Raw genomic sequence first — 13,161 nt, forward strand, 5'->3', positions numbered from 1 at the left:
AAGATCTGCTAAAAAAGCTTAAACCACACATTGATCCCCCCACAATAATAGTGGGGGACTTCAACACCCCACTCTCACTGAAGGATAAGTCATTGAAACAGAAACTAAACCGAGAAATAATATCATTAACTAATGCCATGGGTCAAATGGATCTAACAGATACCTATAGAACCTTTCACCCAAACAAGAAAGAATATACCTTCTTCTCTGCACCTCATGGAACATTCTCCAAAATTGATCACATCGTGGATCACAAAGCAAACCTCAATAGATACAAGAGGATTGAAATAATACCTTGTTTCATATCAGATCACGATGCTTTTAGGCTGCAATTCAACAACAACAGAAATAACAAAAAGCCTACACAGTTGTGGAAACTAAACAACTCTCTGCTAAATGACACCTGGGTCAGGGAAGAAATACAGAAAGAAATCAAGGAGTTTCTGAAATTCAATGAAAATGAAGGAACAACATACCCAAATTTGTAGGATACATTGAAAGCAGTGCTAAGAGGAAAATTCATAGCACTAAGTGCCTTTATAAAGAAATTGGAAACATCGCACATAAGCATCTTCACGACACAACTGGAAGCCCTAGAAAAAAAGAAGCAGAAACACCCAAAAGGAGTAGACGTCTGGAAATAATCCAACTCAGGGGTGAAATTAACAAATTAGAAACTAAGAAAACAGTCCAAAGAATCAACAAAACCAAGAGCTGGTTCTTTGAGAAAATCAACAAGATAGAGAGACCATTAGCCAAACTAACTAAAAGGCAGAGAGACAGTATTGAAATCAACAACATCAGAAATGAAAAGGGAAACATAACAACAGACACTGAAGAAATACAAAGAATCATAAGATGCTACTTTGAAGGCATATATGCCACAAAATTTGAAAATCTAAGGGAAATGGACAATTTTATTGATCAATTTCACTTGCCAAAGTTGAGTGAAGAACAGATAAACAAGCTAAATAGTTCCATTTCCCCTACAGAAATAGAAGCAATCATTGATAGTCTCCCAACGGAAAAAAGCCCAGGGCCAGATGGTTTCAGTGCAGAATTCTACCAGACCTTCAAGGGCGAGGTAATACCGATACTATTCAAGCTACTGCAAAAGATAGAAATGGATGGAATATTAACAAATTCATTCTATGAGGCCATAGTCTAGTTGATACATAAACCTCACAAAGATTCAACAAAGAAAGAGAATTTCAGACCAATTTCTCTTATGAACATCGATGTAAAAATACTAAATAAAATACTTGCTAAATGAATACAAGAACACATCAAAGATATCATTCATCATGACCAAGTAGGCTTCATTCCAGGCATGCAGGGATGGTTTAATATATGGAAATCCATCAATGTAATCCACCATATAAACAAACTGAAGAGAAAAAACCACATGATCATCTCTTTAGATGCAGAGAAAGGATTTGATAAAATCCAACACCCATTCATGTTTAGTGTTTTAGAGAGATCGGGGACACAAGGCACTTTCCTCAACATAATAAAGGCTATATACAGCAAGCCAATAGCCAAAATCAAAGTAAATGGTGAGATACTCAAAGAAATTCCTCTAAAATTGGGAAAAAGGCAAGGCTGCCCCCTCTCTCCATATCTCTTCAATATAGTACTCGAAGTTCTAGTCAGAGCATTAAGACAACAAAAGGAGATCAAGAGTATCCAAATGGGAAAGGAGGAAGTCAAATTATCCCTATTTGAAGATGATATGATAGTGTACATAAGTGACTCTCAAAATTCCACCAGAGAACTTCTAAAGCTGATAAATACCTTCCCCAAATTGGCTGGATACAAAATTAACTCAAAAAAGTCTGTGGCCTTCCTATACACAAATGACAAGCTTGCAGAGGAAGAAATGAGGAAAACCACACCCTTCACATTAGCCACAAGCAATATAAAATATCTAGGATTTACTCTAACTGAGCAAGTGAAGGACTTGTTTGAAAAATATTTCAAAACTCTGAAGAAAGAGATTGAAGATGACCTGAGAAGATGGAATGATCTTCCTTGCTCATGGATCGGGAGAATTAACATAGTAAAAATGGCCATCCTGCCAAAAACAATCTACAGATTCAATGCAATCCCTATCAAAATACCTACACAATTTTTTAAAGACACTGAAAGTTCAATTCTGAACTTCATATGGAAAAACAAAAAACCCAGAATAGCTAGAACAATCTTGTACAATAAAAGATGCTCCAGAGGAATCTCCATACCTGATCTCAAACTCTACTATAAAGCAATAGTAATTAAAACAGCATGGTACTGGCACAGCAACAGGCTGGTTGATCAGTGGAATCGAATCGAAGACTCAGATATGAATCCACACACATATGGTCACTTGATATTTGGCAAAGAAGCCAAATCCATTCAATGGAAAAAGGATATCATCTTCAGCAAATGGTGCTGCTCTAACTGGAGGTCTATGTGTAAAAAAATGCAACTGGTCCCATATTTGTCACCTTGCACAAAACTCAAATCCATGTGGATTAAAGACCTTGACATAAAACCAGAGACACTAAGTCACTTAGAAGAAAATGTGGGGAAAAGCCTGGAACATATTGGCACCGGAGTCAACTTCCTGAACAAAACACCAATGGCCCAGGGCTTATTGTCAACCATTAATAAATGGGACTTCATGAGGCTGAGAAGCTTCTGTAAGGCAGGAGACACTGTCAAGAGAACAAGGTGACAGTCTACAGACTGGGAAAAGATCTTCACCAATCCTACATCTGACAAAGGTCTAATATCCAAAATATATAAAGTACTCAAGAAATTAAACACCAGCAAACCAAATAACCCAATTAAGAAATGGGGCTTGGAACTAAACAGAGAATTCTCAACAGAGGAATATCAAATGGCTGAGAAACACTTAAAGAAATGCTCAACCTCCTTAGTCATCAGGGAAAAGCAAATCAAAGCAACTCAGAGATTCCATCTTACACCCATCAGAATGGCTAAGATCAAAAATTCAAGTGACACCCCATGCTGGCGAGGATTTGGGGAGAGAGGAACACTCCTTCATTGCTGGTGGGAATGCAAACTAGTACAACCACTTTGGAAATCTATCTGGTGCTATCTCAGAAAACTGGGAATAGAGCTTCCTCAAGACCCAGCTATTCCACTCCTTGGAATATACCCAGAAAATGCTCCAGCACACAATAAGAAAATTTGCTCAACCATGTTCATAGCAGCCTTAGTCATAAGAGCCAAAACATGGAAACAGCCTAAGTGTCCATCAGTAGAAGAATGGATAAAGAAACTGTGGTACATATACACTATGGAATACTACTCTGCTATTAAAAACAAGGAATTCCTGAAATTTGTGCCTAAATGGATTTAGCTAGAAATAATCAAAATGAGTGAGTTAACCCAGAAGCAGAAAGACTCAAATGGTATATACTCACATATATCTACATACTAGCCCAAGGGGCATGTCCCACGAAAGCCTTCACTTACCAGGAAACTGGGACAGAGGGGAGGACATCCTATTGGGACTCTAGATGAGAGAAGCATGGGAGAATATCAAAGTAGAAGGATCCAGAGGGTCCTAGAAACCTACAAGTAGAACAATATGATAGGCAGATTTGGGCCCAGGGGTCCCGCTCAAACTAAGGCACCAGCCAAGGGCAATACATGCGGTAAACTTTAATCCACTACCCAGATCTAGCCAATGGTCAGAACAGTCTCCACACTTGAGTGGAGAGTGGGATATGACTTTCTCACGTACTCTGGTGTCTCACGTTTGACCATGTCCCCTTGAGGGGGAGACCTGGTGGCACTCAGAGAAAGGACAGCAGGTTACCAAGAAGAGATTTGATACCCTATGAGCATATACAGGGGGAGGTAATCCCCCTCAGGATCAGTCATAGAGGAGGGGAATAATGGAAAAACGGGAGGGAGGGAAGAATGGGAGGATACAAGGGATGGGATAACCATTGAGATGTAACAAGAACAAATTAATAAAAAGGAATTTTTAAAAATTTGAAAAAAATGCATATCTATTTTCATCACAACTGTCACTAACTGTTTAAATTCTCTCAAGCATTGTACAGGTTTTTATCTAGCTCAGTGCTGGTTTTTGTACCCCAATAGTGTCAGTTAGAGGAAGCTAAAATAAAAGGTCACGTAAGCCCATGTGTTTAGGACCTGCCTGGAAAACATGAGTTTTCAGTTCTGAAACTGTGCACTATCTGTATTCACTTGTAAGTTATACTTAGAAGTCAAAATAGAGTACATGAGCAAGGCTTGGCTCAGGAAGCCAAATCAGGGCTGCCTCAAACTTCAAAGTAGCAACAGCTAAATACTAATTTCAGGTTAGCCTGAAATGCACAGTGAGTAACTATGTCTAATACACTCTCAGTGTACCCTACATAGACACAACAAACAGAGAGAAAGGATCCATGTTCACACTTTCAGCAAGAAGAATATACACTATACAGCAACTAGCATCTGGTACCCAGTCCTGCAGTCAGGAAAATGAAACTAGATGGACAATAAAAAGAAAGAACTGACTTATATCAAACTAACTCTCATGAGAAAGTATGTACCATTAGGGTAATAATATTAACTAATTTGTGAAGGGCAACTTCCCATGACAAAATTAACTCTTCTTATGCCATTATGTCTTAAATATTTAATCCATGAATTTTTTTTTTGGTAGGGAGCACTGTTAATGATCAGAATTCTTCTGTGTCCACTTAGTTGTTGGTTGTTGTTGTTGTTGTTTTTTTTTTAACCTTGAACCATCAATTAAAATAACCATGTAGCAGATTGCCTCTCATAACTCAGTAAGAGTACCTTAGACTTCTGTCAGAAATAGTGGTTCAGATAACTGAAACAACACTCCTATGGAAGACAGCATAGGAAGATATTTTTAAACCTATTTCTTGGCTTCAAAGGATATATAATATTGCCAAGAATTGTGCAGCCAAGTTCCAGGGAATAAAAGCAAGGCAAATTTGATTTATAAGCCAGACTTCAGAGCAGTTTTTCCTATTGTGAGTTCGCCTCTTGTAATAGAGGTGGCAGAGAACCAGAGTTATTTCCCTCAGAGCCTTATGAAATTAGAGGGGAAGTGTAGAGACAAGCCTTGGTTGGGCATGGAAACCGACACTGAGCACACCTCTAGACTCAAGTTTCTGATTCTCATTTTGTCAGACAAATAGAGTTTTTGTACATAGCCAAAAAGAATCCTGAGCTATTTTAACCTTTAACACTGAAATACCATGACATCGATTTCCTAAACTTGATACATATGACACAAAAAATCCCATTGTTTAAGAAGAAATAATGTTATCATATCCTTTACTATTTCAAATATGCCACAAATCCATTTGCTTCCATGCAATTAATGTGAAAATATAGGATAAATAACCGTATGCTCACAGGAAGAACAGCTACCAGTAGAAATAAATCCTTAGAACTTCCAGATACTGCAGTTATTGTGCAGCTAAGAGACGTGAGGATTTTTTTAAATGACTGAATAAGTATAAAATTTCTACAGCAGTCTCTGGAGAGAATTATTATTTTACTTTTTAATAACTAAGTATTCTGTTTTACAAGAGATGGTGTTATATGCTTACAACTTCAACTACTTAAAAGGGTGACACAGCAGATATCATGTCCTAGGTGAGCCTGGACTGCCGAGTGGGAGCAAGGGAAAACCGTACAGCTTGTCTTTAATGAAAATTGAGCAGGATAGGAATAGAATTCACAAAGAATGGTTTTCCATAACACATAAGGCTCTTATTTCAATATACAGTACAGAAAAGGAATGTTTTGTAGTAAAAAATGAAATTATTACAGTAATAAAGACAAATACAAAATTAGAAGAAACACAAGAAAATAGTTCTGTGCAATGAACTAACTTATGATTGAAACCACATGGGATGAATTATGGAGTATTGAAAAAAACTGATAACTATAATTGAGTGGACAAGACTTAACAATATTTAAGTCTTGACACTGTCCTGAAAATATGAACATAGCAATTTTCATGATGTTTGGCACTTAGGAATATGGATTCAGAGACAGCGACCAGATGATGAGTGCAATTTGTTGATGGTTGTAGCTGGAAGAAGAGTCACTTCCTTTAGGAGTGCTTCATGCTAGTGGATATTCCCAGTCCAAGCTCATTGTGAAGCATTACTTGTTACTCAGTTAGCAGCAATAAATACATAAGTAAATAAACAAATAAATAATAACAGTTCAAGGAGGACAGAAGTCCCAGAGAGAAGGTCTCCAGGATCCTGGGAAGAGAAAGCAGAGGTAAATGAGGGTGTAGATAATGTTCAAGATGCACAGCATATATGCATAAAAATGTCAAAGAACACAAGAAAAATATATCCCAATTCAAATGACATTATATGAGATAAAAGCAGTTATTCATACTTTAAAAATTATTATCAACAATAACTATTGAAGCCAGGGATACACTTATATTATTAATTTGGATAAACTATTGCAGTCAACAATGTGATGTGAATGAAATGTATAAACTTACGGCAATATAGCTTGTTTTCCTAAATGAGCTAATCAAAGTACTTGAGAACCCACACATTCTTTTCTCACATGTTAAAGATATTTAGAAAATTTAAGTAATGCTTCAATGTAACAATCTACAAAGTATTTAACTCAAACTGGTCAAGCATACTCTGTATTTTGTATTCTTATATTATTTATTTATATACCTGTACTCATATTTTTGCATAATTTTGATTTACCTATTGACTATAATTTATGTCAGCTGTATGCCATATTTTTGCATGCATACCTTGTATATACATAACATTTTCTACTTATTGAGAGAAATCTGGCTGACAAATAGCTCCAGAAATTATGTGGGAAAATGTTCTGTGTAATTATGCTGAAACAGATAAAAAAAAAAAAAAACCTGACATGTTAATTCTATATTGTTACAATTGATCTTAGGCAGGTTTGCCTATCTGGAGGAATAATTTTTGGCTGAGAGCTGTTTTGTGGATTTGTGGCAATTATGTAGAAATGAACAACTTAAGGAAAGAAGAATTAGAGGGGAAGATAATTTGAGCTCACACTTTCAGAATGCTCTGTGCAAGGTCAGTCCAGTCTGACCACATGTACTTGGGGTGTAGTTAAGTATGGGAGTAGGGGCTGTTGGCGCATAGCTGAGTAATAGCAGAAACAAAGACCTTGGAAACAACATATGATCCTCGGTAATATGCTTTTATAATTGCCTGCTTTCTCAAAGCATGTGCTACAAATAGAGTATTTTATAATACTCCAAAATACTACTACAAACCAGGGAGCAAATATTCAATATCGAAGTCTGTACAAGTCATTTCATATTTAAGCTGTATCATTAATATCATAAACGTCAACAGTTCATGGAGGGGAAACAAATTTGAATCACTGGAGTGATAAAGTACTTTCTAGAATGTAATCTTCAGGAGTATATGAACAGGACTATATGGAATGACATTCCATTCCTACTCGAGAACATTGGCATCTTAATATAGATTGTTCGACACCAGCATCTCTCATCTTTGTACAGTCTGGTGGTGATATATTTCGATTAATTTGTATGACAAAATATAATACTGTATACATATAACTAATAACTATGAAACGGTTAAAGGAAACAATGAGACTTAACTATGATGTCTTCATCTAAACCTGTTTTCTCTGCTTTCTTGACTAAATGCATTGAGCTTTAAATGGTGTAATTGCCAAAGGCTGTGATGAGTTAGAACTGTCAGTACAAAACACTCATAATTTAGAATTCACAATTTAGCTTCTTCTGCAATCTTTTTGGGGCAGATTGTCCCAGCCAAGATGAATGGCAATTTCAGTGTGGCTAATTCTAGTGATATTTGGGTTCCCAGCTTGCCTGGTTTTTTCAACACTAGTCAAGTGTGTTGATGATCCTTCCTTCGGAAATGATATGGTTTGCTGTCCTTCTGACAATCTATGCATTCTTCTCCCTGAATGTCAAATATATTTATCTTTTGATTAGTTCTCCTACAGATTGGGTTAACAGAATTCACAAGTATACCATACTTTCAAATCTTATTTTTGAATAAGTATCAAATAACCTTATTGTAAGCCTCCAGAATGCCTGTGTATGACCCTTACCCCGATTGCTTAATGGAATTTTTTGTCAAATTTAGCCTTAATTTATATGATTTTGTAATGTGGGATACAGAGAGTCATTGTTCTCTTTTTCCTGTCTTGCACACACTCACAATTTCTGCTCATAGGAAACATTGTCTTCTCGGTTCTTAGTGTCTTTAAAGCAACATGCTTTCACATTTGTATGTTTAATTTGTATTTTAACTGTTTTCTCTATTTTCAAGATTTATAGTCCTTAGACTGTAATATTTTTTTTTTAATGTTTTGTACTGGAAGGAAAACCCCCAGATTAGTAGATTCATCACGAGTAAAGCAAAAACAAAATAAACACATGAAAAACGGTGAGCATAATTACTAATATGTAATTGTTTGTTATTTGCACAGTCATGATAAGAGCAATTTTCCAAATAAAGGAAAATTAAACGTATTGTTCAATTATTAGATAGTTATCACATCTTCAGCATTTTTACTGAAAACCAGGCATGGTTCAATGAAATAAATGGTATTGCCTCTGCCTCAAAAGCCGTTATTTTATAGATACATTGAGAAATAAGTTATATAGTAGAAGCAACGGATCAATTGTGAGCTAAAATTCCATAGTATAAATTTGACCGTTAACCTATCCTGAAATGCTTCAGATGATGAGGATCAATAATGACAGCTCTGATCTGCTTCTGCTTCAAAAATCCATTCTGCAACACATAACTGACATCACTGCCCCAGGCCTTTCTTCTCCTAGAACTTTAGTAGTCAAATCAAGGATCAAATTAACTCTGCTTGATGTGGTACCAAATAATTAACATGTCCTCTCAACACAGACTCTTGGTCACTTTCCATGAAAAAAACAAAACAAAAAAAACAAAAACTGCTGTTGGAAGAATATGCTGACTGGAATATGCTGTTTTGTTTGTTTAGTTGATGGCCAAGTGCCTAATTCACAGGCTAGATGTAAGGCCAATACTTTCAAATGAAAACAAAAAAAAAAAAAAGTCAGTGAAACAACTTTTCTGGCCCAATAAGTTTTATTCCACAAAACAAACACATCCAGGAAAATCTGAGTAGGTGGTCATTTCTGTTAACTTTACTTAGTTAAGGAGCTCTGTTCATTGAATTGTAGAATGTTGTGTATGTGCATGTGTGTGCTAGTGTGTATATACTTGTATATACAAGAGACTATGGAGTCCAGAGATTGATACTGGTTTTCTTTATTGATCAGTCTTCATCTTATTTTTGGAGGCAAAGGTTCTCATTGCATCTCAGCTCACTGATTTGACCAGAGGGACAACCTTCATGGTTCCTCCTGTCTCCATCTTCTCAGCAATATAAAAACATATTCTTGCAGTCCATATCCTGGTTTTTCTACTAGAGTGCTAGAAATCTACCACAAGTCCTCAGGGAAGACATTACTGCCTGAGTTATCTGCCAGATGCAGAGAACATGCTCTCTTTGTCAGCTGACTTCACTTCATAACTCCATTGTAATTATACCATTAGAATAAACACTAAAGAAAAGGAACAAGCTATTATAGTTAATTTCAATACCCAACTACTGAGCTGAGGGAAAAAGGTAATAATTCTTTCTTAAATAGGTAGATAGCCAGTGAAATAGGTCCTGAAGTGAGCAGGCTAAGCCCCGGTTAACTTCTCTGATCACACACACTCAGTTTTTGTCCAAAAGAATCAATATTTGGAAGATTTTTTCCCTAGCAAGCGCTGGAGCTAAGTCCTAAAATGAGTCTTTTTTTCTCCAGTGTGGGAGTTCAAAATTTACCATTATCATCCTCAGCCTGCAAAGTACACCCAAGCCTAATCCAATTCACGAAGGACAAAAGGAACCCCGCTTTGTTCACACAAGATAAAAGTTATCTAAAACCAAGACTCTCCAGTGTCAAAGGATGTCCCAGCTTTGGAGCCTTTGTCTGGGAAAAAAAGCCACCTCATTGTGTGCTCTGCCAGCTTCTTCCACTGCTATCTTCTTCAACATGTGCTTCATACATAAACCGTTCCCTCCGGTAGCTCTTTACCTGATGGGGAAACAGAAAGGAATGTCGGCAGACAAGCTAACCACTGGAGTCCTCACATCTCCTCGCACTTTACATGATCTATGAATCTTTATAGTTCCCTTAATGTAGGCCACTGACAAACATCAAAGGAACAAAGGAAAGGTAGGGAAGAGTGAAGGATGTTGAAACAATCTTTTCCATACATATAAAATATTAAAGCTACACATACTTCTCAGTTGAGTTTGGGAAGTAGTAATCATAAAGAAATAAACCAGAATTATACTCCCAGGATTGTCTTATGCTATGATTAGCATTAATTTATTGAAGAGGTTAGCCACACTTCCAAAAATAATGTTCTCAGTAGCACATTAATTTGCTTTATTAAGTATTTTAGCCTACTCACATTGGCACACCAAGTTAGGAATCACAACCAGCAAGCATTGTCTTCAGTAAAACAAATACTTTAGACATTTGGTTCTTGAACTACCTTTCCTTGAGCAGACACCAAAATTTCTCCCACCTGTGTTCTGTGTATTTTTGCCCCTTGCATAAAGTAAGCCTTCAAGTCAGACTACTCTCAAGGCCAAATTAAAATGCATAGCCTTTTTTTATTTGTCCAACCTTAGTCAGTGATATACTTCCCTCTTCTTTTACTATTATAAGCATAAAATCAATTGTAAAATGTGATAAGCTTTTTACTAAAAATCTGCTTGTGTGTACAGCTTTACAGTAATGGTTTCCCTCTTAACTCACTACCTAATTCCCATTCAACTCTTATTTCTTCTTAAGTGTTATTTGCTCTAAGCAGTTTCCCTAACTCTCCATTTAATTAGGCACTTCATTTTATTTTTATTAAGAATACTTTAATTATATAGTTATATATGTTTATATGTTTAATGTTTAATTTTACAATTACTCTGAAGACTGAATGCAAGAAACAAACTTGTTTAATTATTACCTTTAATTCTTATTAACAGAAAAGTAGCACCCATTTCCCACCCCCCTCCCCAGCATAATACAAGCAGCTTGTTTGGAATTACTTTGTTTAACATCCAAGGTGCTCTTGGGGAGCAAAGGTCTTGTGTGTTAGACATTTTCTGGGAAATGTAAAGCACGTACACACAACTATTCACAATCCATGACAGACCAAATTAAGGATTACACCAATGAACCAATGATGTTTTAATTTGGATTCCTAACAGGAGTGTAGGTTGTTCAAAAGGAGCAGAGATGTCTCAAAATAGCTTAATCATGGAAAAGATCATCCCTACATAGGTGATGACTTTTGAAAACTGCAATCCTGTCCTAAAATATTAATTTTATTTTATGCAGATGAGTATTTGCCTGAATGTATGCTTGGCTGCCACGTGCATGCCCTGATATCCATAAAAGCCAGAAGAGTGGATCTAGTTACCTAGATCTAAGGTTATAGACAGTTGTGAGCTGTCATGTGGGTTGTGGGGTTGGAACCTGGGTCCACTTCAAGAGCAGCCAGTGCTTTTGTATACTCATGGAATGGTACCTTATTCAGTCACCATCACAGAGGCCTCTTCCTGCAGCACATGAAACAAATACTATAGAGGAATTTTAATCCAGCAAAATGGCTGCTCACATCTAAAGACGTTCTAGGTCTGTGTGATTGAGGTGTAATGACACAGCTTTAATCCCTCTGTCTAGAATATAGACAATCCCTTAAGGACACACCTTTAATCCCAAACACTGAAGGCTAAGATAGTTTGTAGAAGGAAGCACCCATGTTTGAAAATGATGATTAATTGAGAGGTGGACAAAGTGACTCAGAGAAAGATTTGACAGAATATAACCAACTCTCATGAGAATGGAGGGGAAAAGGTGACTTGAGAGAGCAGCACAAAGGGAAGAGGAGAAGGCAGTTTTACTGGACAGGTTGAAGAGAGAACAAGCTAAACACAGGTAAAGACAGAATGAGCCAGAGAATGAGAAGGGGCCAGAAAATTAGAACAAATGATCAAAGTTAGTATGAGCCCATGCAGAGCAATTCAGTCAAAACCTAAGAGAAGCCAGTTTGCATCACTCAGCATGGAGAGGAGTTTGAGTCAGAACAGCTGAGTTGAACCAGCCAGTCAGAATTTACAGAGCTAAAAAGGGTGAGTTTAATCAGAAGTCTCAGAGGCTAAAAACATTCTAGGCCTAGATTAGATTGTATGGAGGCTAGAAGCTTGCAGGACTACGTCTAGGCTAGCAGATGAAGGAAGTAAGCCTTGGAGATGACAATTACACCAAGTGAATAAAAGGTAATTTTGCAATATACAAAGATCCTCAATCAGATATTGTGCAGAGAAATAGAGAGACCTTGTAACACACAGCTCTAAGTGGGATGTCTCCAGTAAATTCATCCTCTCACAGGTCAGGGAACCCTGCAGAAAGAATCTTGAAGAGGGGACAGAGAACACCAAAACAAGGACCTTTAGAAAACTGAACAAAGCTCATATGAATTCACAGAGATTGAAACACAAGCTACATAGGTCTCTGATTCTCGTGCATTTAGCTTGAGTCTCTTTTTCTTCCATTGGGTTACTCAGTCTATCTTCATTATGATATGTTTTGCTTATCTTATGATATGATAAGTTTTGCTCATCTTACTGTACTTTACTTTATACTTGGTTGTTATCACTAATACAAACAGAAAAGGAGTGGATCCAGATGGAACAGAAGGAAAGGAGGAAATGGGCAGAATAGATGGAGGGGAAATTTTATTCAGGTGATACAGTATTATCCTATGCTTAATAAAAGGAAACACTTATAACTGAAATACTTTCTAATAAAAAACCTCAAGTGTCAATAAAACAACCATAACAAAAAAAAACATAAATAAAAATTTAAAAGGAATAAAACCAGATCCCTGGATCTGTCTGCACAGCTTATCCACAGCTTTAAGGTACAAATCCTTTGCTCTCTGCAGCTCAGCTGGTCCGAGGGCCCCTCCCTTAGAAGCAAGTTTTAGGATTCTGTACTGATAGAGCTAGAGAGGTGCTGAGAATATT

The sequence above is a fragment of the Acomys russatus genome, chromosome 9, assembly GCF_903995435.1.
Source record: "Acomys russatus chromosome 9, mAcoRus1.1, whole genome shotgun sequence".
NCBI classification, from domain to species: Eukaryota; Metazoa; Chordata; class Mammalia; order Rodentia; family Muridae; genus Acomys; species Acomys russatus.